At 45.1% G+C, this 21,053-nt stretch overlaps 1 protein-coding gene across 4 annotated transcripts in view; it reads right to left on the bottom strand.

Moving 5' to 3' along the window:
• Positions 1-21,053, bottom strand: part of LOC117283381 — a 130,522-nt gene that overhangs the window by 73,042 nt on the left and 36,427 nt on the right. The window contains exon 1 of one of the 4 annotated variants that reach the window (XR_004514360.1): positions 7,844-7,915. The exons of the other annotated variants lie outside the window; for them this stretch is intronic. The gene's annotated coding sequence lies outside the window, so the exon portion shown is untranslated. Of the gene's footprint in view, positions 1-7,843; positions 7,916-21,053 lie in introns of those variants that run through there. 4 annotated transcript variants of the gene reach the window in all.

The following is a 21,053-nucleotide window of genomic DNA, read 5'->3' as shown; positions in this document are numbered from 1 at the left end:
GGAGGGTGGAAAGGGATTAAAAAAGGGTATTAAGATGTGTTATGCACATGTGCCAACTCCACATAAGGAATGTTATCATCATGTACTCAAACACATACTTAAAAAATATCAGAGCCTCCTAATGTGATGTAACAATATCTAGGTCTTAATTTTAAAAAAATACATTATGCCAAGAAGAAAACCCTCAAACTGAATTTTTCAAAAGACAAAAAATGCCAACATTGAAAAATAGAGATATGGAAATAACAAAGATTTTAAAGTAACCATGATAAAAAATGCTTCAATAGCAATTATGGAAACAAAAGAGAAAGTAGAAAAAGCCAGAGCAAAGAAATAAAAGATATAAAAAGGAAAGAAATGGAAATCTTAGAAGTAAAAAATTCAACAATCACAATAAAAACCCCAATGTGTGGGCTCATTAGTAGAATGGAAAGAGTAGAGGAAACAGTGAACTGGAAGGCAGAATTATAGCAACTTCCCAATCTGAGAAGCAAAGTGAAAATATACTTTACAAAATGAACACAGCTTCATAGATCTGAGGAAATGTAACAAAAGACAACCTTTCATCCTTTGGGTCCCAGAAGGGGTGGAAAGAATATTAAAGCAATAATGGCTGAAATTTACCAAATAAAAATGAACCCAATGATGCTCAGGCCAAGACTTTTAGAAAGTAAAGGTAAAGAAAAAACTCCTGAAATCATGTAGAGACAATTTCACCTTACCTACCAAGGGAAAACGACTCAAATCAGGACTGTGTAGTAATGGCACAGGGGTGGACATACAGATCAAAAGGACAGAGCAGAAGACTTAGGAACAGACCCACAAAAATATGCCAGCACGTTTTTACAAAGGTACAAAGACAATGGGACAGAATAAAAATGGTCTTTTCTACAGAGTTATAGCAATTGGAGAAACCATCTGCCTCTCCCAATAAGCTTTGGCCTAAGTCTCATTACTTATATATAAAGAATTCAAAAGAGAAAATGAAAAACTAATACTGTTAAAAAGAAACAGGAGAAATTCTTTAGGATCTAAGTCTAAGCATAGAGCTTTTATACTTCACACTTAAAACAAAATCCCTAAATGGAAAACTGTTAAGTTGAGCTTCACCACAATTTAAAAATGTCCTGTAAAACACCCTGTTAAACGAATAAAGAAGATAAGGTGTATAGTGGAAGAAAATATTTGCAAATTTCACATTCAAAAAAGGATGAGCAGCATCTAGAATATTTAAAGAACTCTCAATGATGAAAAATTCTATTGAAAAATGAGAAAAAGACACGAAGAGATATGTCGCCAAGTAAGATATACATATGGCAACTGAACACATGAAAAGATATTTGACATCGCTAACCATCAGAGAAATGCAAATTAAAGCTACAATGAGTGATCACTATGCACCTATCAGAATGGCTAAAATAAAAAATATTGGCAACACCAAACACTAATAAGCACACAGAGAAACTGCATCGTTCATGTACTGCTGATGAGAATGCTAAGTGGTACAGCCACTGTGGAACTCAGTAGGTTTCCTCAAGATGAAACCATATGATGCAGCAATTGTTCTCCTGGGCATTTATCCCAGAAGCATGGAAACTTATTTTCACACAAAAACCTGTGCAGGAATGTTTATAGTGCTTTATTTCTATTAACCAAAAGCTAGAAGCAGCACAGATGTCCTTCAGTGGCGACTGGTTAAACAAACTATGGTATGGGCTGGGCTGGGGATTTAGCTCAGTGGTGCCGCCACCTGCCTTGCAAGTGCAAGGTCCTGAGTTCGATCCCCGGTACCAAAGCAAACCAAAAAAACACAAACTATGGTAGGTATACTGGCACCACGGACTATGACTCAGCAATAAGAAGGGAAAAACTGTTGATGTACAAAACAACTTCACTGCACTGCCAGAGAATTATGCTGAGTGAAAAAGGCAATCACCAAGGTGGCATACTGTGTGATTCTATTTATGTGACATTCTTGAAATGATAAAGTTACCTAGGTGGTGTGGTATTGGTGGTATAGTGGGGAGTATAGATGCCTCCCAAAATTACCTAAGTGGAGAGCAGATTCGTGGTTTCAGGGAGTGAATGAGTGGACTTTACTCCTGGACAAGTTCTGTACCCATGTCGATGTCAGTATTTGGATTGTAATGGCATACTGCACTTTTACAAGATGATACCGCTGAGATAAACTAAGCAAAGAGACGCCAGGAGTTATTTACCATTTGCCTAGTGTCTGTCAAGTTAGCCGGTAGTGGGCTAAAGTCAAAACTGACTTTTATCAACTAGGTTAAAATTTGAAGTTTAGAGATAGGGTACCTAATTAAATAGTAATAGCTGTTTCTTTGAAGCTGGAAGTCTATGAAATTTATAGGTTTATAGAACTGGAAGAAAAACACAGACTTAAGAGTTATCTTTAAGACTTCTAGGGATTCAGGAGTGAGGATTCTGGAAGGGAAGCAGACCTAGGAGTGGAAGGACACTGTAATCTTGGTAACTCTGATTCTGACCTGTAGCTCCAGTTTTCTCAAAATTGACAATTTCTTTCTACCTATCTTTATTTCTTTTATCCTACTGCAAATGTGCAGGTCATAGATCTGCTCTCCTCCTCCCTCCTCCCTCATCCTTCTTTCTCCTTTCTTTCCTTCCTGCCATCTTTATCTTCCTCCTTGTCTATGTTCTCTCCCTTTTTCTTCCTATGATTCTCTCTGCTCTCCTCTTTTTCTCTTTTCTTTCCATCTCTCTACCTCTGCCTTCTCATCCCCCCTTCACTTCTCCATCCCTCTGCTTCTGCCTCCCTCTCTCTTGAGACACCACAAGCTCACACATGAATTTTTCAGAGGCTGGGAGCTCGGGGAGACTTACAGAAAGGGCTCTGGCAGACTGGCGTCAGCCGGCCACCTCAGCCACCAGCAGCGGTGATAGATGATGGAAATACATTACAGGGCTGTCCCGCTGACAGCAGCTAAGGTAATATGTCAAGGTACAGCCCTGGGATGATGAACACCCCTCATAGATCAGAACACCATCACGCTGATTACACTCCAGCACCGTGTGTCAGGGAAGTGCGGGGGCGTGATGGACGGTGGGGAGCTGTCACCACGCAATGGCCCATTCCCAGTACAACGTTCATATCCAGGCTATGATTTAAGGGCTGAGCCCAGGCTCCTCCCAAGATGCACACACAGCAAAAGTGGATGCTTTTCTTTCTACTCTAGGCAGAAGTTTAGGCAAAGAAATACTTGGAGAACATGGCTTCAAGGTCAAGGGCTTGGGAATCAGATAGACCTGGCTTCAAATTCTGCTTCTTCATCTTAAAAGATGTGTGACCTTAGGGGACATTTTCCTCCTTCCTGAAGCTATTGCTTTATCTGTAAAATAAGGACGATAAGCTCAGTCTCCCAGGATTAAAGCGAGGCTTGCATAATGTCATACAGGCAATTGGGCCACACAGAGCAGGGGTGCAGGCTCCTGGGGCCCACGCCGGCCTGCACACTATGCACATGGTAAGAGCTGCAGGTGCCACCCTTCTCCAGCAGCCTTCCAAGAAGACGAAGATGCTCAGGGCATCTTTTCCTTCCCCTCTCTCCTTCCCTCCCTGATGACTCCAAGGCCAACTGGGTGGGGGAGCGAGCTGAGGACACCACCTGTCTTTCTCCTTGTCCCTTTCAGGCTGTCTGCCTAGTAGTCCCTCTCCCCATTCATTCCTCACTTAGCCAATACTTATTGAACTCCCACTGGAAGCCAGACCTGCTCTGGGCACTAGGGATTCAGAAGTGCACAAAATGCATGAACACCCCTATTGGCAGGTGCCCATTCAAGCCTTCTGTCCGTCAGTCTGTCTGTCTACAAGCTGTAGTCTTGCCCAAGGGCCCGGTGAGCTCAGCCCTGATCCAAACAGACCATGAGAGGACTGTGACTCTTTCTCATGAGGTTAAAAGAGAATCAGACCACACAGCTCTTGAAGGCACCAACACCACTACCATCCTCATCATTATCTTAAAAACTGAAGTGGGGCAGGGTCGGGGATTTAGCTCAGTGGTTCAGTGACCTGCCTTGCAAGCACAAGGACCCAAGTTCAATTCCCGGTACCAAAAAAAAAAAAAAGCTGAAGTGGGGTCTGCCTAGTGCCTCATTTGGCATCTCTTCGGCTTACAGTAAAAGTAAACATTTTCTCCTATGATAGTCATCTGTAATGTCTTATTTTGTTAATATTCTTTGATGATTTTTCTGCTGGGATGTTTGTCTTTTTCTTTCGATATTGTAATGGTTATTTATATATTAATGTGATTAACCTTTTGTCATATCTGTTGCAAATGTTTCCCAATGTGTCATTTACTTTTCTGTTTTTGTAATACATAGATATGTATTGTGTGGGAAATTATGCTGACAATTTCCTTAGTGCTTTCTTCAGTTGTCCTTAAGCTTAGACAGGTATTACTCCAAGGTGACACCTATTTTTGTCTATTGTCATAGGATTTATTACATTTAATGCTATACTTTATCTGGAATTTACTTAGTAAAAATCTAAAATGCTTGCCTCCCAAGGAGTCAGTTTCTTCAACACCATTTATTCCAACCCTTTCTTGTTGACTGAAAATGCTGCTTAATCGGGTGTCACTTTTACGGTCACAGTATAACTACTTAGGGCAGTCACTTTTGTGCCTTGAAGGCTGGCTGGTCCTTGAGCCAGTCCCATGCAATACCGATGACGAAGCTTTATAACATTTTAATATATGTTAAAGGGAAATCCTGTTTTCTTGTTCTTTCAGACATTTCCTAGCTATTTTTAACTTGTTATTCTTCCAGATACAATGCAGACTTGTACTGTCCAGTTACCAAACATTTCCATTAAGATTTTAATTATTTTTTCTAGATCTGTGTATTAATTCAGGAAAAACTAACATTCTTTCATAGTTTCTTTGCCCAAACAAGACTGTGTTCTATTTCTCCGTTGATTCAAATCTTCATCTTCTCTTTCATAAAACTAGCAAGTTCTATAGTTTCTTCATGGCTGTTCCACACAATTCTCACCAAGGTAGGCTATGTTTTTGTTTGCTTTTATTTTCAAATGGGTTAGTATGGATGTATAAGAAAATTATTGATATTTCTATGTTTATTCTGTTTCAGGGCAGAGAAGATATCTGTTAGCCTTGTGTCTGGTAGTTACTTACAAGAAAATCAGACAGAGGGAATAACAAGCTTGGTTTCCTGGAACTCAGCTGTCCCCTCACTGTGGCTTGGGCACAGCCAGGAAGGGCGCAGTGGTCACGGGGTGAAGGACAAGATGTAGACAGGAGAGCAGATGGAGGGGAGGAAGAGCCACACAAACCCAGGCACAACAGTGAATTGGCTGAGGTAGCTTTGGAGAGACAAAAGGGAACTTCCAGGAAACCTTGTACACAGCAGAATGCGTCAAACCTGAGTATGACTGGCTCTTTGAAGAATATACGCATCTACATCAATAGCCACATCAACCTTCAAGGAATGAAATCAAGATTTCCTTTTAAGAGTCTCTCTGTGCTGAAACTGAACCATATAGCACCCTGCAATTTTTAGGGTGACTATTTGACCACTTTACCAAGTTCTTTTATAAATTCTAAAAGTTTTCCTGTTGTTTCTTCTTGTTTTCTAGATATATGATTCTATAACCTAAAGCCAATGATAGTTTTCTCTTCTTTTTGATAGCTAAGTGATTTTTCTTTCTGCTTTATGAGATTTTGCATTAGCTGAAGTTCCAAGGAACTGTTTCTTAAAGATATCGATTTTACAGGATATCCTTGTCTTATTTCTTTTTTAAAGATAGGATTTGTTAAATCAGGATAGGAGAATACCTTTTAAGTTTTTTGAGAGAAAGAGAGTGTGTGTATGTGTGTGTGGAGAGAGACAAAGAGAGAGAGAGGGAGAGAGGGAGAGAGGGATGGGGGAAGGGGCGAGGGGGGTGAAAGTTGCTTTTCCTCGAGAATGGCATCTCCACGGTCACGGTCACTTCCAAGGAAGACAGAGGCATCTCCATGACAACTGCTGCCATCACCACTTTGGACTCTGCTTGTGATGCATACAACTCACAAGAGGTTCTGTTCTGCGTGGAGACCGTGCTCATGGCAACGCACCTAGGACAGGAGGCTGCCAGGAGAGGACCAGAGCAGTGGCTTTGCCTCCTATGGAAGGAAGCAGGAATGGCCCCCTGGAAAGGCTGCTGCTTTCTCTTGAAACCAAAAAGTCAGCCCACCGAGGCATTTTGGTTCTGGGGAATCCAGACATTTATCCCACATATTCTGAGCAAGAAATAGCCAAGCTCTTGGGCGGATTACAAAGATGACATTGGCACTGTAGGCTGGCTGTGGGCTGTATGATTTATCATTATATTTTATTAGAAGATAGGAGCTCAAAAGTTCCCAACACAAGGAATAATCAGCATTGAAGAAGGCAGAAAAGCTCACTGCTCTGGCCTGACTATCACACATCATAGACGTGTATCAAGTCATCACACTGCACCCCATAGATCTGCATAATTATTATGTTATCAGTGAAAAATAAATTCCTTTCTTCATCCTTTCTCTTCTTTTTCCTCTCCTTCTTTGCTTTTCCCCATCCTCTCTTGCCTCCTTTTCCTTCCTCTTTCTCCCTTTCCTTGCTTGAACTCCATCACTTCTTTACCCATTTTCTTTTCTTCCCTTTTTAACTCTTTATCATGCTCTTCCCTGCCTCCCTTCTCCACTCACAGTTCTTATTCTCTCTCTCTCTCTCTCCCTCCCTTCTCCCTCTGTCCAAGGTGGAAGGGCTGAAGCCAGGTGCTTCTGCAGTGTAAGTCCTGCTTATATGCTTGCCTCCCTCCCTGACACACACACACACACACACACACACACACACACACACTCCACATTCTCACATATTCCCTACATCTAGCCTGAACCTACCCAGAGCCTTTGAACATGCCAGGCTTCTCATGCTTTCCCTGGCCAATGCTCCGCTACTCTTCACAAAACCTCAGCTTCCTAAGCTGACACAAGACCCATCTCCTCTGAGAAGCTTTGCCTGACCACCAAAACCATCAGCACCATCCCTTCCCTAAGCTCCTACAGAGCTACAGGATTCCAATGCTACAGGTCCCTAACTCTGGCCCAGCCCAGCATCTTCCCAACCAAAACATTTGGGAAGCTAACTGCCTTACATATGGCTGTAAAGCGAGCAAGACCTGTTGGCCTTGAATGGCAGGAATAAATCGCCTCGTGCCACGTGTTCTGAGACATTTATACAAATTGCTAAGGCAGTGTCCAAAACATATCTTCTTCTGAGTTAGGTAAACTGAGGCCCAAAAAGAAAATGACTCATGGCCAGAATCAGGCAGCATATCAGTGATCGAAGGAGGACTGGACTTGGGCTCTGCCAGCCCAAGCCCCACGTGGAGGTACACGGGCAGGAACATGAAGAGACACCAGTAGGTGCTTTTGCGTTCACCATGTGGACATGTGGTGTCATCCCCAAGCCTGGCTCCTAACCACTGCACTTGTAAGAGACCCTTGGTGTCCTCGGTCATGGGGCACATCATAGGAGCCAGGGTCTCTTACCTGCCAGGGACTTTAGCCAGTGACTGACTTATGATCTCAGGATCCCTCCTGCCTTCCTTCTCTTGTAGGGAAGGAAGAAATTGATGGGGGATTGTGTAAAATGGGAAGAGGGAGAGAGAATCCATCCATGAAGGAGGGCATTGGGGAGCAACAAATACGGCCCAGGCTCCCTGGAGTAAAGGGTGTGAAGGGCGTGGCCACAAGGGCATTTTGAGGCCAGGAGCCCCACATGAACTTGGGGTTGTTTACAAGCAGTGACATCAATCCTTCCTCACCTCTGCCCGCCCTGCTCCGTATCTTCAAGGAAATCTGCTTCACCCACGGATGCTCCGGCCAGCAAGTTGCTCTATGGAAAATGAGACATGTTTTCCATCTGAGTCCAAATGGGGAGAGATAAAGACAGTGCATGCTAATGTAAGAGCCCGAGGCTGGGGGACCCAATTGAATGTGGAGCCCCGCAGAGTTACAGAAACCTGGGGGAGGGATTTAGGGGTCTGAGCCAATCTTGCCTTGATCTTATTGGGCAAAGACACCAAATAATATATCATCATTAAAATTAAATGATCTTAATCCTATGAAACATTTATATTAAAGAACTAAAAAAGGAAGGCAATGATCATTAAATTTCAGCAGTGCCAAAGCGAAACTTTGAGACCTTGTTCAAAGTGAAGATTCACAGCCCCATGTCGCAAGTTCTGAGTGGTGGGACTTGGACAAACCCTGGGATAAGGTGGAGATATGACCCTAGCCATTGTGGAGTTTAACTGAAAGTTGATCACTTTAATAGCAGGGTTTGTTGCACACCCGGAACCAGCAGAGTTCCTGTTGGTTAAGAACCACAGGCTCAGTGTAGGACAGCCAATCATAGCTGAGAGCCACACATCTTTGCCAAGGATCCAAGCTCCTGATAGCCAGCACCACGTTCATGGGCACAGCAGTTCTCTGCCAATGCTGGCTGCTGGGTCACCTGGCCGACGAGCTCTTTGACTTGTGCGTGTCTGAGCTCATGGTCCCCACTGTCCCAGCTTGTGTCCAGAGCCTGAGTATTTTCCTGTATGGACCCACTATTCCACCTGCCTGTCTCTACCTCCATTGGTCCCTCTGGATATGACTGGGCCAGCTTTCCATGTCACCTGTTTTAGTTTATTCTACTGCTGTAACAGAATACCATGAGCTACGTTGAGTACAAAGGAAAGAATTGTCCTTCACATAGTTCTGGAGATGAATACAGCAATGAGTGAGGGCTTTCCTACTTGTTAGAATACAAAGAAAGTTATGACATGGTGAACCAGGTGGTCTCTCTTGCTTTAGTTACAAAGCTACTAACCTCACCATGGCAGCCTCACTTTCACAACCTCATCCGACCCTAGTTACCACCAAGCACCAACAACATATGGATTTGGGGATTGCTCTAGAGGACACATTCAAACCAAAGCAGAACATTTCTTCTAAGACTTCTTTTGGGCACAGTTTGGTTGGAAGAAAATAGGACCAATGTTAGAAGACAAAGGAAGGGATTTTTCCATAACAGTAGATCATGGCTTGGGATTCTGGTGCTAGACAGAGAACAAAGAGTCAAGAGGCACTCACTGTGAGTGAGAGCCTGAAGATACCCTGAGTTTTCCTGAGAATCACCAAAAAAGAAATTGGAGAAACAAAAAGTAATCAATTTCATTCATTCATTCATTCATTCATTTGTCCAGGCTAGGGGACATGTACTGAGCCCCTTCTAAATAGGGACACAAGCACACCTGATCCCAGCACTTTCTTAAAAGCACCTGCCACACAGTGGGCAGAATTGGTCCTTGAAGTCTGATGAGATTCTGAACAGCAGAAAGGAACAGGAAGTGTAGGCCAAGCAGGGAACAGCCTGAGCTGAAGCACAGAAACAAAAGGCTCCAGAGCCCATGAGTTGAGCAAGCTGAGTGGACCACAGGTCTATGCGAATTCTTGTCCATCTGATGGCCCTTCCTTGCTCCACTGGGCCCAGCCTCATGCTGTCTTCAATGGCTGGAGCCCATATTATAATTCTCAGAGATGCACAGGAGCCCCAGGGAGGGAGACGCTTCTTGCAAAGTACTTGGAGCCATTCACAGATGTTACAAGGCAGCCTTATCTCCAAGCAAAGGAGGAAGCCCTGTACCTCTGGAAGCCTCAGTTGCCTGTCTGTGCAGTGAAGATCCTGTCCTCTCTGACAAGCCAGTTGTGTGATGAGAAAGCTAACAAAGCCAGTCCCTAGCAGTATCAGAGAGGTGCAGCAGCCTCCCCAGGTCATACAGTCATGAGCCAGAGGGTTGGCTAGCACTCAGGGAAGGCTGGCACAAAGGTCACTGCATTAGCACTTTGTCACAGCAGAAATTCTTACCAAGGGGTGCTCAGAGTCCCCCAGGGAAAGGTCAGCCTGGCCTGGGATTCACAGAATATAAATGTCTCTATGCACAAATGCACAGCAACCGGATGAGAGCTGGAGACAGGGAGAACCCCAAGTTTCTCTCCAGGCTGATGTCACCTGACAAGTTCAGGCCACAGAAGCAATTTGAGCCATTTCCCACATCTCAGTACAACACGGGTTCTTGAGGATTTTTCTTCTTCTTTTGCACATCTGGGTGCTGATGCAGGAACACCCAGGCCTCTCTCAGATCTTCAGATAGAACCTGGTATGCAGACCTGGGCTCATCTGTGTTAGGCAGAGGGGTAGGGAGCCCCAAGCCCAACTCTGGGGGAGGCTGGTCAGTGAGGACTGAATCTGGTGCGTCTTCTCCCCTCTACACTTTGAGTTTATATTCATGCACACAGGGGGAAGTGAGAGGAATGAACACGGCTAGCATTAGTTCTTGGATGTAGATTTGGTTTCTTTTTAAAAATGTGTGATCCAGACCAGAAAGATCTCTAAGCTTTGCCAAACAAAAGAGATCAGAGTGACCTGGGAGCTTCCTGGACAATGTTCAGTTTGCTGAGGGAATCCTATGCCAGGCCAAGGGTCAGAGGCTTAGAATAGACCCATTGTGTCCTCAAGTCCACCCCCAGCAGTGGCAGAACTTTGTCTCTTGCAGAAAAACAACCCGAAATTTCAACAGCACAGCAGACACTCGACCCCTGCTTGAGGCTGCTGTTGTGCAAACTCAGGCAGCATCTCTCTTATTTCCTCCTTGTGATTTTCGAGCCTCTTCCCGATCCACCCCAGAGCATGGTGCTTCTAGAATCTCCTGGACACTGAGACTCCCGCAAGCAGTGCATGGAATTAAAGATGGAGATCAAGCAGTAGGATTTGTTTTCAAGACCCCCATGGAGGAGTGAACATTAAAGTCAATAGTCAGCGCTGGAGAAATTTTACATGTTTTTATTAAAGTTTATCAAAATTGATGGACCAATTAGCAAGCATCGGTTCAGACCTATGCCAGTCACACTGCACGACTCAAATGAAGCCTCGGGCAATGCTCTTAACAGCTGATGTGGGAAGATGAGATAGGAAATGAGAGAATATCGCGTGACCATTTTTAATCATATATAAAGGAACTTGGCTCCTACACTGTGTGACCTTGAGTGACCGTGTCAGTCTTGCTGAGGCCATTTGTCATCTGCAAAGTGGAAACAGTGATACTATCTTTTTGCAGAGTTATTGTGAGAATTGCAGAAGTTCAGGTAGGGCCAGCAGCACAAGCACTCAATCAATGCTGGTTAATAGCCTTGCTGTTGCAAGGGATGGGAGCTGACACTTAATCAAGGGCTCCTGCTGTGTCTCTTGGTCATGCGAGTCACTTCTACCTCCTGAAGATTGTTATCCTCTGGTTTGTCTGGGTTTTGTTTGTTTTTTAAGACAGGGTTTCACTACATAGTTTATGTTGGTCTTGAATTCACTGGGTAGCTCAGGCTGGCCTCAAACTCATATTCTTCTGCCTCACCCTCCTGAGCGCAGGGATTATAGGTGTGCACCATCACACCCGGTTATGCTCTTATTATCGTCATTTTCTAACAGAAAACTGAGGTTTGGGTACTCCTCACAAAATTATTCACTGGCAAAGTGCAGATTTGGAGGTAAGTACATCTGATATCTACACAGATTAAAAATTTGCTCAAATGGGTATTTATTTTAGCATCCCTGGGACCCTAAATTTTCTCAGATGTTCTGGAGCAGGGGAAGGTTCTGCTGTGGTTGAAACACTCTAATCGGCACTGGCCACCACTCTGCACCACTTGGAATGTGGCTTCTGTAACAAGAATTAAAAATTTCTAGTTTGACTTTATTTTTGTGAATTTAAGTGTGAGTAGCCAGGGGAGACCGTACTAGACAGTGCAGGTCTGGCCCAGAGCAGGTGCCCTCTTTAACCTGGAACCCACATCCCTCCCCTGCCCTTCCTGTGTCTCCCTGAAGAGACTCACTTGCTCAGGACTTCTGGTCCTGCCCTCATATCTCACATCCCATTTTGGTCCCTGGCTCCGTCCCTACAGGTCACTGACACTCCTGTCTGCCAGTGAGTGTCCACAGGACAGCCTTCGGCTCCCGCTTCTCCTTGCATCTGATGGAAACTCCACAAGCCAAGCCTAGAATGCTCAGCATCTTCACCCCTAAATCAGCATGCAGCCCACACTCCCCGAAATCTACCAACAACCCCAGTCCAGGTCCTGATGCTGTGGAGGGTTGGTACAGTGTTCAAAACAGATGCAACCAAGATGCTCCGCATGTCCAGTTGTTTCCAAAGGAGAAATACAAAGAGAGTAAGTTAAGATCCTTTCTTGCTTCCTTGAACTAATAGTAAGGAGGAGGTGCAATCCAAACTGAAAATACAAAGGAACAATAACCTGACAGCACAGCACTAACAGGCGTTACAACCACTCAAGGTCAAGTTGCCATCAAACGGAAGTGTTCCAGGGCTTCAGAGGCAGAGCTGCCTCACTGGGCTCCCATGAGACAGAAAGCCGCCCTCCCTCCCCCAGTCCAGGCTCCTTCTTCCTGCGTTCTCCTCTGGTCTCTGAGCTGCACGGGCAGGCGACTCATTGTCTTCCACCTTCACACTGGCTTTGGCCAAGGTCAGCAGCATCAGGGGATGGAGGGTGAGAGGAACTATTTCTGCCTTCCTCTCTGGCAGGATGAGGGTGAGCGATGACCAGTTCTGCTAGTGACAGCCCTGGCTCCTACAGGCAGCCCTCGGTCATGGCCATGGCTCCCTGTGGTTCTGGCAAGCACTTCCCATTGGCCCTTCAGGCTCAGAGGCAGGAGCAGCTCCACTGTTAGTAGGCCCAGCATGCGGCAACATCTTGTCTCTCTCTCCCTGTTCCCCATCATCTGCCTCCTGCCAGGCCCCCAGCAACTGCAGGTCTGTGCTGCATCTTCCAGGAGGAGAAGGTCTGATGCGGGCAGGGGGACAATGAGAAAGAGCAGAGGAGGAGAGCATGGGGCGAGGGGAGCAGGAGCAGAGAAGGGGGCATGAGCAGCTGGGCCACAGAGGAGCTTGGGTAGGTGGGAAGCTCGAGTCAATCTTGGGGCACCTTGGTAGCCAAGTGTCAAGTGAGGACGATGCACTGTGTCGGGGCACAGGATACTGGGGGCCCCAGAGGAGCTGGGAGTGTCTATGGTACTAGGTGTGTCTGTCCTACAGGCAAAAGGTTTGTAGATATGTGTGACACCACTGGAGATGACGTGAACTGCGCTTTGGTCACCAAGCCAAGATGAGACAGGGCACCACACTGGAAGAAAGGATGGGCACCTGCTTTAATTTTAGATTAAAATATGTCTCTGTTCTCTCACATACAAATAGATGCATATCAAAAACTTAAATAAGCATTTTCTCTAAATCTAAGGATTTTTAGTGTTTTATGCTTCTTTGCTGAATATTAAACATTTCCTTGCCTAAATGGCTCCCAAATTATGTGAGGGTCTCTACATATTTCTTCTTTATAGTTTCATTATTAAAAGTGTTTAAACCTACAGAGCTATTTTTGTTTGATAATTTGAGTTATGTGACTGTAGGAGCTTACATGAAATCTGTTAAATGTTTCAGTTACCATGATTTTTTGGGTAATCATTTGGAATACACTTTGTTTTTAAAGTCTAAATAAATAAAAGCTGCCCTTGACTGTAACTCCACTTTGGCTTCCATGGCAACCACATGAGGAAAATCCCATTAATATTCAAGTACATCGGCTCAGGGTCAAGTGATCGCCGGAGGACTCAATGCTTCTGCCTGTTAGACAGGGACATTCAAATCCCACCTCGCAAACCCTTATTGGCTAAGCAAATGAGAGGACATATTACATAGTACATAAGTGTAGACATATCACAGTAGAACTGTACTTGTCAATTTTCTCCCTGCATAATTCAGATTTTCTCTATTTTAGAAAAAATATGTTTCTAATACATATTTTATACCAGATGCCATTTGAACGGTGTGTGGCACGCTGGCAAAGCTCTGTGTGCTGGGATTGGGGCTATTCTTTGGCAGCTCCTAGGATAGCATATTGACCTCTGCTGTCTTCATAGCCAAGAGAACGTGGGCGCTTGGCTGGCATTTCCAGAGATGGGGCTGCCGGAACGGCTGTTGCTCCTTCGGCTGAAGGGATACAGAATTCTTTAATAGCATCGTGCATTTATGCATATAGAGCTATGCTAATATCTTAAAATATAGTTGAAAAAAATTCTATTTCTGAAAATTTTTAAAAGATCACTTTGGCTGAAATTTTACCAAGACACCATGATAACACCGAAATGTTTACATCATCTGCTCCCACCTGTCATTTCCTGTATCAGGATGACATGCTTTGACCTTCAGAAGATTTTTTTTTTAAAGAATGATTTTATAGTGCTTATTATTTTTTTCACAGATCATTGATAACATTAATTACTTAAGTAGACCAAGATTTCAGGGTTAAGTGCAATGGCTGATTTGTTTGCATTTTTTTCTCTCATCCTAATTAATTCATAGGAATGAAGTCCTCTGTGAAGAACACACAGAAGGTGAAAGAACTCTTCCAGTGATCCATCAGAAGCATTACCAATTCAATTACTGCTTTGTGAACAAAAAATTGGTAACAAATGAAAGTGACAAAATTGTAAGTATCCATACAAGGGCGCATAGAATGATACAGCAGGTCTACACGCTTTTCCCCATAATGTTATCTGTTAGTTTTATTTTTGACAATTCCTGCTCCTGTCGTTTAAGCAAAACATTTTTTCTCCAAATTAAAACCAATTAAAAACTATTTAAGGAACACTCTGCAACAACAACGTTTAGCAGAATTAACACCACTGACTGCAGAAACAAGGCAGCAGAAGTTGCGAAACTTATCGATGATTTCGCTAATGCCAAGTCGCAGTGGAGACATTTGAAGTTTGCTTCTAATTTTCAAGCTTATCTGTGCTGCCTGGATGGTGCTTGGTGCTGACATGTTTTACAGGGTAAGTTTTGAAGTTGGTTTAAAGTAGTTTTTTGTTATATTAGGAAAGAATGCTGCCCAGTAATGAATACACTGCTCTATTTTATTGTATATGGTGAAGGCACCACATTAAATCCTGAATCCATTTTTATGGATTATGCCATTGGATCAAGGAGAATCTAAAATGGTCATGTTTGTACAGAGAAAGCAAAAGCTAAGTCATCAAGTTCCTTAGAAGGCAAAGGAGGAAATTAAATGTTGTGCTATTCATTTTACTCTGATGTATATTTTTAGCTTCTCAGCCAACCTCCAAGGCAAGAAAGTTTATCATCCCTTTTTACAGGTGAAAGAAATGTGCTCAAGGTCAAGTAATGTGATGATATTCCAACCCAGGTCATTCTGGCTGTAAAGCTTTCATAAAAGTAAGGAAGGCTCATCCCCATGAACCCAGGAACATGAGCTGATTGGTGCCTGCCTTGACCACCATCTGGAATGGTAAGATCAGGGACACTGGGCAGAGCTGAGCCTGCTGATGTGCTCCTGGACTTATCCAACATCAGTGCAATCCATTCACCTGGCTGCCCCATATGAGCCGAGTACACCTGCAACTTCTGCTCTCTGATGAGGCTGGTAAGTCAGGTGCTCAAGGGGCCAGTCCAGGGCAGGGGAAAGCCTCACATGTGAGTCCCAACCCTGTCATTTACGGATTGTGGGCTGGGCACAGAAGCCCACTGCACATGCATAACACATTTAGAAGGGGATGGGGGGATAGGAAATGATCTAGCCAACATCAAAGGCCGTCTGGAGGAATAAATTAAATGATCGGTGGAAAAATCCTTGGAAAGGAGCACATAGGCTCTCATGCAGGCTGCTGAGCCTACTGTGAAGGGATACTGGCCTGGGTTCAAGTGTTGCCTCTGGTCCTTGCTGTTCATAGTGTGCCTTGCCCAGGAGCCCTGGATCCACTAATTCAGAATCTACATGCAGTACCCATTCCAAGTAAGAGACACTGCCAGGGGAAGTTAGCCTCATTCACTATTCCTTATTACAAAAATAGAACTGAAAGGCTGCTTGAGGATCATCCAATCCAGGAATAGTAAACTCTTAGCTTGAGCACAGCCATCCCTTCCTATGACCAGGGCAGACATTGCTAATCAATGAGGGAGCACTCTATTGCACTCAGGAAGCAGCTACATTTCCTTTCTCTTTTGCAACTCAGGAAGCCCTAGCATTACTTAGCAGTCACAGGGACATAGAACCTACTTGCCACCCCCCCCCGACCATGTGGTCAAATGCTTTCTTTATTCCTAGGTTGACTTTGTCTCCAGTTTAATTAAGCCTATTTTTCCAACATTCTGTCTACTTTAACATTTATGATGTGTTCAATAAATTATGTGGTTACATTGGTTAAACAAAACCTGAGTGTCACCAAGATTCAATAATGACCCCAAAGGTGGAGAATCCTGTTCCTCTGACTCAACTCTTCTCTTTATGTCATGTTCCTTCCCCCTTCTGCTATCCACATCAATGCTTTAGTCTCGGAAGAAACTCAAAAAGAACCTGGTAGGTCACCCTGCTTCACTCAAAAACTAAGACAGAAGATACCAGAAAGCTTTTTAACTGCTCTGAGACCTTGAGCCACACTTCCATGTCCTCTGGCAGCCCAGCCCCGTCTCCTGCATGGAGCTGGAGCTAGCAGCCTTGCCACCGAGAAAGGCTAGGGCGCCAAGCCTGCCGTCCTCTGGCGGCCTTCACCCAGCTCCCACAGTCTTAAATACTGTTTGCAAAGAGCTCCAAAATAGGACTGATATTCTGAACTTAATTTCTGTTCACATGTAATAGGAGAAGGATGCCCCCACTTAAGTTGTGCCAGTCAGCCAGCGGGAAGCGGCCCAGCTTTTTGGAAGGCAAATCATTAAGAACTAGAATACAGTGTAGGCATATACACCAGCTGGATCCAATTTCAAGTGAAAATTAATGGCAAATTCTTGTAACCACATTAAGAACCATTGTCGTTCATTTGAAATCAGTTAAACATGAAAAAGTATAAAAACCATCTTGAGTTCATGGAATATAAATATTTGTCTATATATATATTTTTTGCCAGTGTCCCAGAGAGACCAGGAGATGTTGGCAGATTGGTGTTCTGTAAACATGCTCACAAAGGGGGGGGTATGGAACCTGACTCTTGCGGGGTTAAACTATTTGTCAACTTTTCCATTTCCTCAGTCAGAAGATAATTAAACAGTAAGCAGATGTCAGAATCTAATTGGTTCAAGGAAAGATTGCTCAATGACTTATGGTGCTTGTAATTTCTGTGTACTGTCTGCAAACCATGCCTTGGTTAGGGCAAGATGCAGAAATTCACCCAGTTATTTTCTGTCCCATGAGTGCAGGGCTTGCCTGACAGATCTACCTACATATAGTCACTCTAGATACCCAGAAGCTGGAAGAACTCTCTTGGAATGATGCTGTAGGAATAACAAAATAGAGAGATGTTTTGGCATTTCTGAAGAGCAGAGAGGAGAAAAGAAGGAGAGAGGGAAGAGAGATGAAGAAATATAAAGTTAGAGATGAGGAAAGGGTAAGGCTGAAAGGAGAGAGAGAAAATAATAAAAGATTCAGAAAAAGAAAGTGTTTTTGGGGGGAGACAGATCAAATGTGTCACAGTCAAAAGGGCTTGGTTAGCCAGACATGGTGGTACACACAAATAATCTCGGAACTCTGGGAGGCTGAGGCAGGAGGAACGCACAATCAAGCCCAGCCTGGGCAACTTAGTCATTTAGCAGGAACTTGACTCAAGATAAAAAGCACAAAAGAGCTGAGGATGTAGCTCAGTGCAACACCCTGGGTTCAGTCCTCAGTACAACAAAAGGGAAGTGGCATGGTCTTTGGAGTCAAGTCTACTGTTCCGTTCTATTGCTCTCTTGCTGTGGGGCCTTGGGCTACTTACTGGACCTCTCAGTGTCTGTTCTGTCACAAGAAGACTGTATGGAGTGATCGCTAGAAGTTGTACAACACTACACCACTGTCTTAATTTTCCACAAAGTTAGGAGAAACTGGATGAAGGAGCTGAAAGAAACTAGGGTTGTGGTGGAATGGGAAAGGTTTTCTCTCATTTCTAGAAGGGTCCCAATGCTGCTTGGGGTCTGATGTGCTTCAGAATTTGGTGAAATCTCTTTCAGATCCTACTCTAGATCTTTCCCATTAAAATATACAAAACACCCACACACACACACACACACACACACACACACACTCCACCTAGGACACCTCACTAGTTGCCAAACACAGCCAATGCAGCCAGGAAGACCTAAACTCAGGTTCCTGTTGTGTAACTTCTCAGGAAGTCTATTCCAAAAGAACTGTTGGCTTATGAGCTGTGGGTTCACACTTACCCTGTCTCATCTCTGACATCACCTTATGGTGTGGTCTCAGATCAGCAGAAACCCACTCTGGGCTTCCATTGTTCTCCTGGGAAGTGAAGTCAAACAGCTTGATCCTAATAACCACCACACCTGTGACACTGGAAGCCCTTATCCCTAGCCATTAAAACCTAAGCTAGGAGGAGAATCTCTTTCCCTCTCTTGTCCCCTTCAGATTCCTCAAGGACTAGACAAGAGTCTTCCTTCCTTCTTTTTGGCTTTCAAGTGGTCTTGGCCAACATCAAGCCTGAGCAGAGGATGGGAGGGAGAAGAACGAGGCAGATACTCCTTCTCCTGACTCCCTCTGGACAGCGCCCCCACCTGATCATGGCTCTCCACAGAAGGCCACATCCCTTGGCCTCCTCTGTGACTCTCCTCTCAGAGACCCTTAGAGGCTTTCTCCAGCTCTACTATGCCCAGCCCTGGGTCCTTGCCTAGCCCTTGAGGTCCTCCCACTCCCTAACCACACCCTAGCAAGTAGCCTCTTCACCCCCGAACCCTACTCCAGGGGAGAGGTTGCAAGGGGACCTCTCAGTGGTCATACAAGGCCAGGGGAGAATGAACTGAGGGGGTCAAAGAAGTGAGGGGGCAGGCTTGACAAGGTCAGGCCAGGCTGGAGAGGAAGGAGAATAGTGTAGATAGGCTACGAGGAGGGAGAGGGGGCATTGGACCAAGAGCGTGGTGTGAATTCAGCCAAGGTTCCAGTGCATCCTGAGAAATGAGGGTGGCCCTTGAGTAAAGAAGGAGTGAGGGACATGGTTGGCAAAGCTGAGGAAGGCCAGATGGTAGGGAGCTTGAGTGTGAGAGCGAAGCCGAAGACTATCCTGTGGGCAGCAGAAGACGCTCGATGGTTCTTGAGCAAGGGAATGGCCCCATCACGCTGCACTATTTTGGGAACATTAATCTGGCAGTGGGGACCAGATGGCAGTAGTACCATTTGGGTAGCCCTATGCAAAGGGCACAAAGACCCTGCCAAAAGTGACTCACCCACCCACCCCCGCTTCTCCTGAGCAGCAGGGGCAGAGGCAGTACAGACGCTACCCCCAAAGCAATTCAGGCTTCTGCCAGCCTCAAAAGAGCAGACAAGGAAGAGCATCGCATCCTGAGTGTGGAAGGGAAAACACATTCTTGGAAGAGTCTCCTCTCAAACCATCCACCCACACCCCCAGAATAAGGGGAAGCAATCTGTTTCTTCTGGCATCTGATTCCAAATGCTCCCGAGGCCAGGAGGACCCAAATGAATTCCTCTGCTTGTGCATGTAAGAACAGCCCAATGGGAACCATCTGTCAGAATGGGCCTCCACCATGGGTGTGGGAACAGTAACCCCCAAAGGGGCACTATTTTGGGGTTTCCAGGAAAGCATCCTACAAATGTCTGCAGGCACTAGCCAGAGTCTTCTCCCTAGTGTTCTGCTTACATCTCTGGTAAACGAAGCCCAGGTGGAGGGGGACGACACTGATGTCTCATGGTGCACGTTTGGGGGTCAAGGAACCTGAGGGCTCTGACCACATGAGTCAGTGCAGACTCAGTAGAAGGGAAACTTGAGAAGGCGAAACCCCCAAACTTCCTGCAAGAAACTACTTGGGATGGCTTAAAAAGATTACTTTTCATCCCAAAGGGAGCCAAGAAGGATCTCTGCTTCCTCAGGGGGCTCCTAGCATGCACCAAGGTTACTTTCTTGTCTGTGCTCGTGGTGTGAGATGAGTATAACATGGCAGGGAGGCAGGATGGGTGCTGGGCCTAGGTAAGCAGTTAGAGAGCTTGAGTGGAGAAAGAAGAGGCTGTGTCCAAGCTCTGGAAGACATGAAAATGCAGAGGTCCATTAGCAGAGACAGAGCCAGAAAAGGAGGGCAGGTCAGAGTTGGAAGGAAACTTAGAAAGTGAGTATCATCACAGAGCCAGTGGAGGAAGTGGTCAGATCATCAAACGCTCCTGGAGGCAAGTATTGTGATGACAATTATGGAGGTCATTGATGGCCTTGATAAGAGCAGTTCCAGTGAAGGAGAAAGAAGCAGAAGGCTGATTTCTGCCCCTCTCACCCTCTCTGGGGCACATAAGCCTGCCCCCATGGAAGCTGAGAAAGATGATCTGACTTGCCCGAAGTCATTCAAGACGTGGGCTTGAGACTTTACTCTGCTACCCTGCTGCCTGTGACCTGGGGGCTGTTGAAGGCTCATATTGGCATTGGGGACACTGACTGTGATGAAGACAGTGATTGTGACTTGGTGGTTGTTCATATGGGAAAGTTAATCATGATGGTGAAGTAAAAATTGACCGTGCTTGGAATCAGAAAGACCCAGCCAGCCCACAAATCAGGAGCTTTTCACCTTTGAGCCTGTTCCCCCAGCTGTGAAAGAATGATCCTATGGCCTGTCTCCAAGGACGACTGTAAGAATGACATGGCTGGGGAAGCACCTGCTCCTGAAGGTGTCTGATCCCTTTGTCTCCGAAGCAACCTTCAGATGTATGAGTCTTACCTTCCCTGCGTGCACCAACCACAGTTCATGCCAACCTTGGGGTCAGTGGCCATCTTTGTGCCAGCCTGCTCCCCAGCCAACCCACCTTATGCTCACTTCACTCTGACAACAGTTGATGAATACCCAAGAGACTAGAAGGAAGAGGGTGGGAGGAGGACCAAACCTTGCTAAGCACTATTCTGGTCTCATACAGCTGACCGAGGGATGGCAC

The sequence above is a fragment of the Fukomys damarensis genome, unplaced genomic scaffold, assembly GCF_012274545.1.
Source record: "Fukomys damarensis isolate Sample0158 unplaced genomic scaffold, DMR_v1.0_HiC HiC_scaffold_25, whole genome shotgun sequence".
Lineage (NCBI taxonomy): Eukaryota > Metazoa > Chordata > Mammalia > Rodentia > Bathyergidae > Fukomys > Fukomys damarensis.
Note: the sequence above shows the minus strand (reverse complement) of the source record. Positions and strands in the feature narration are given on the sequence as shown.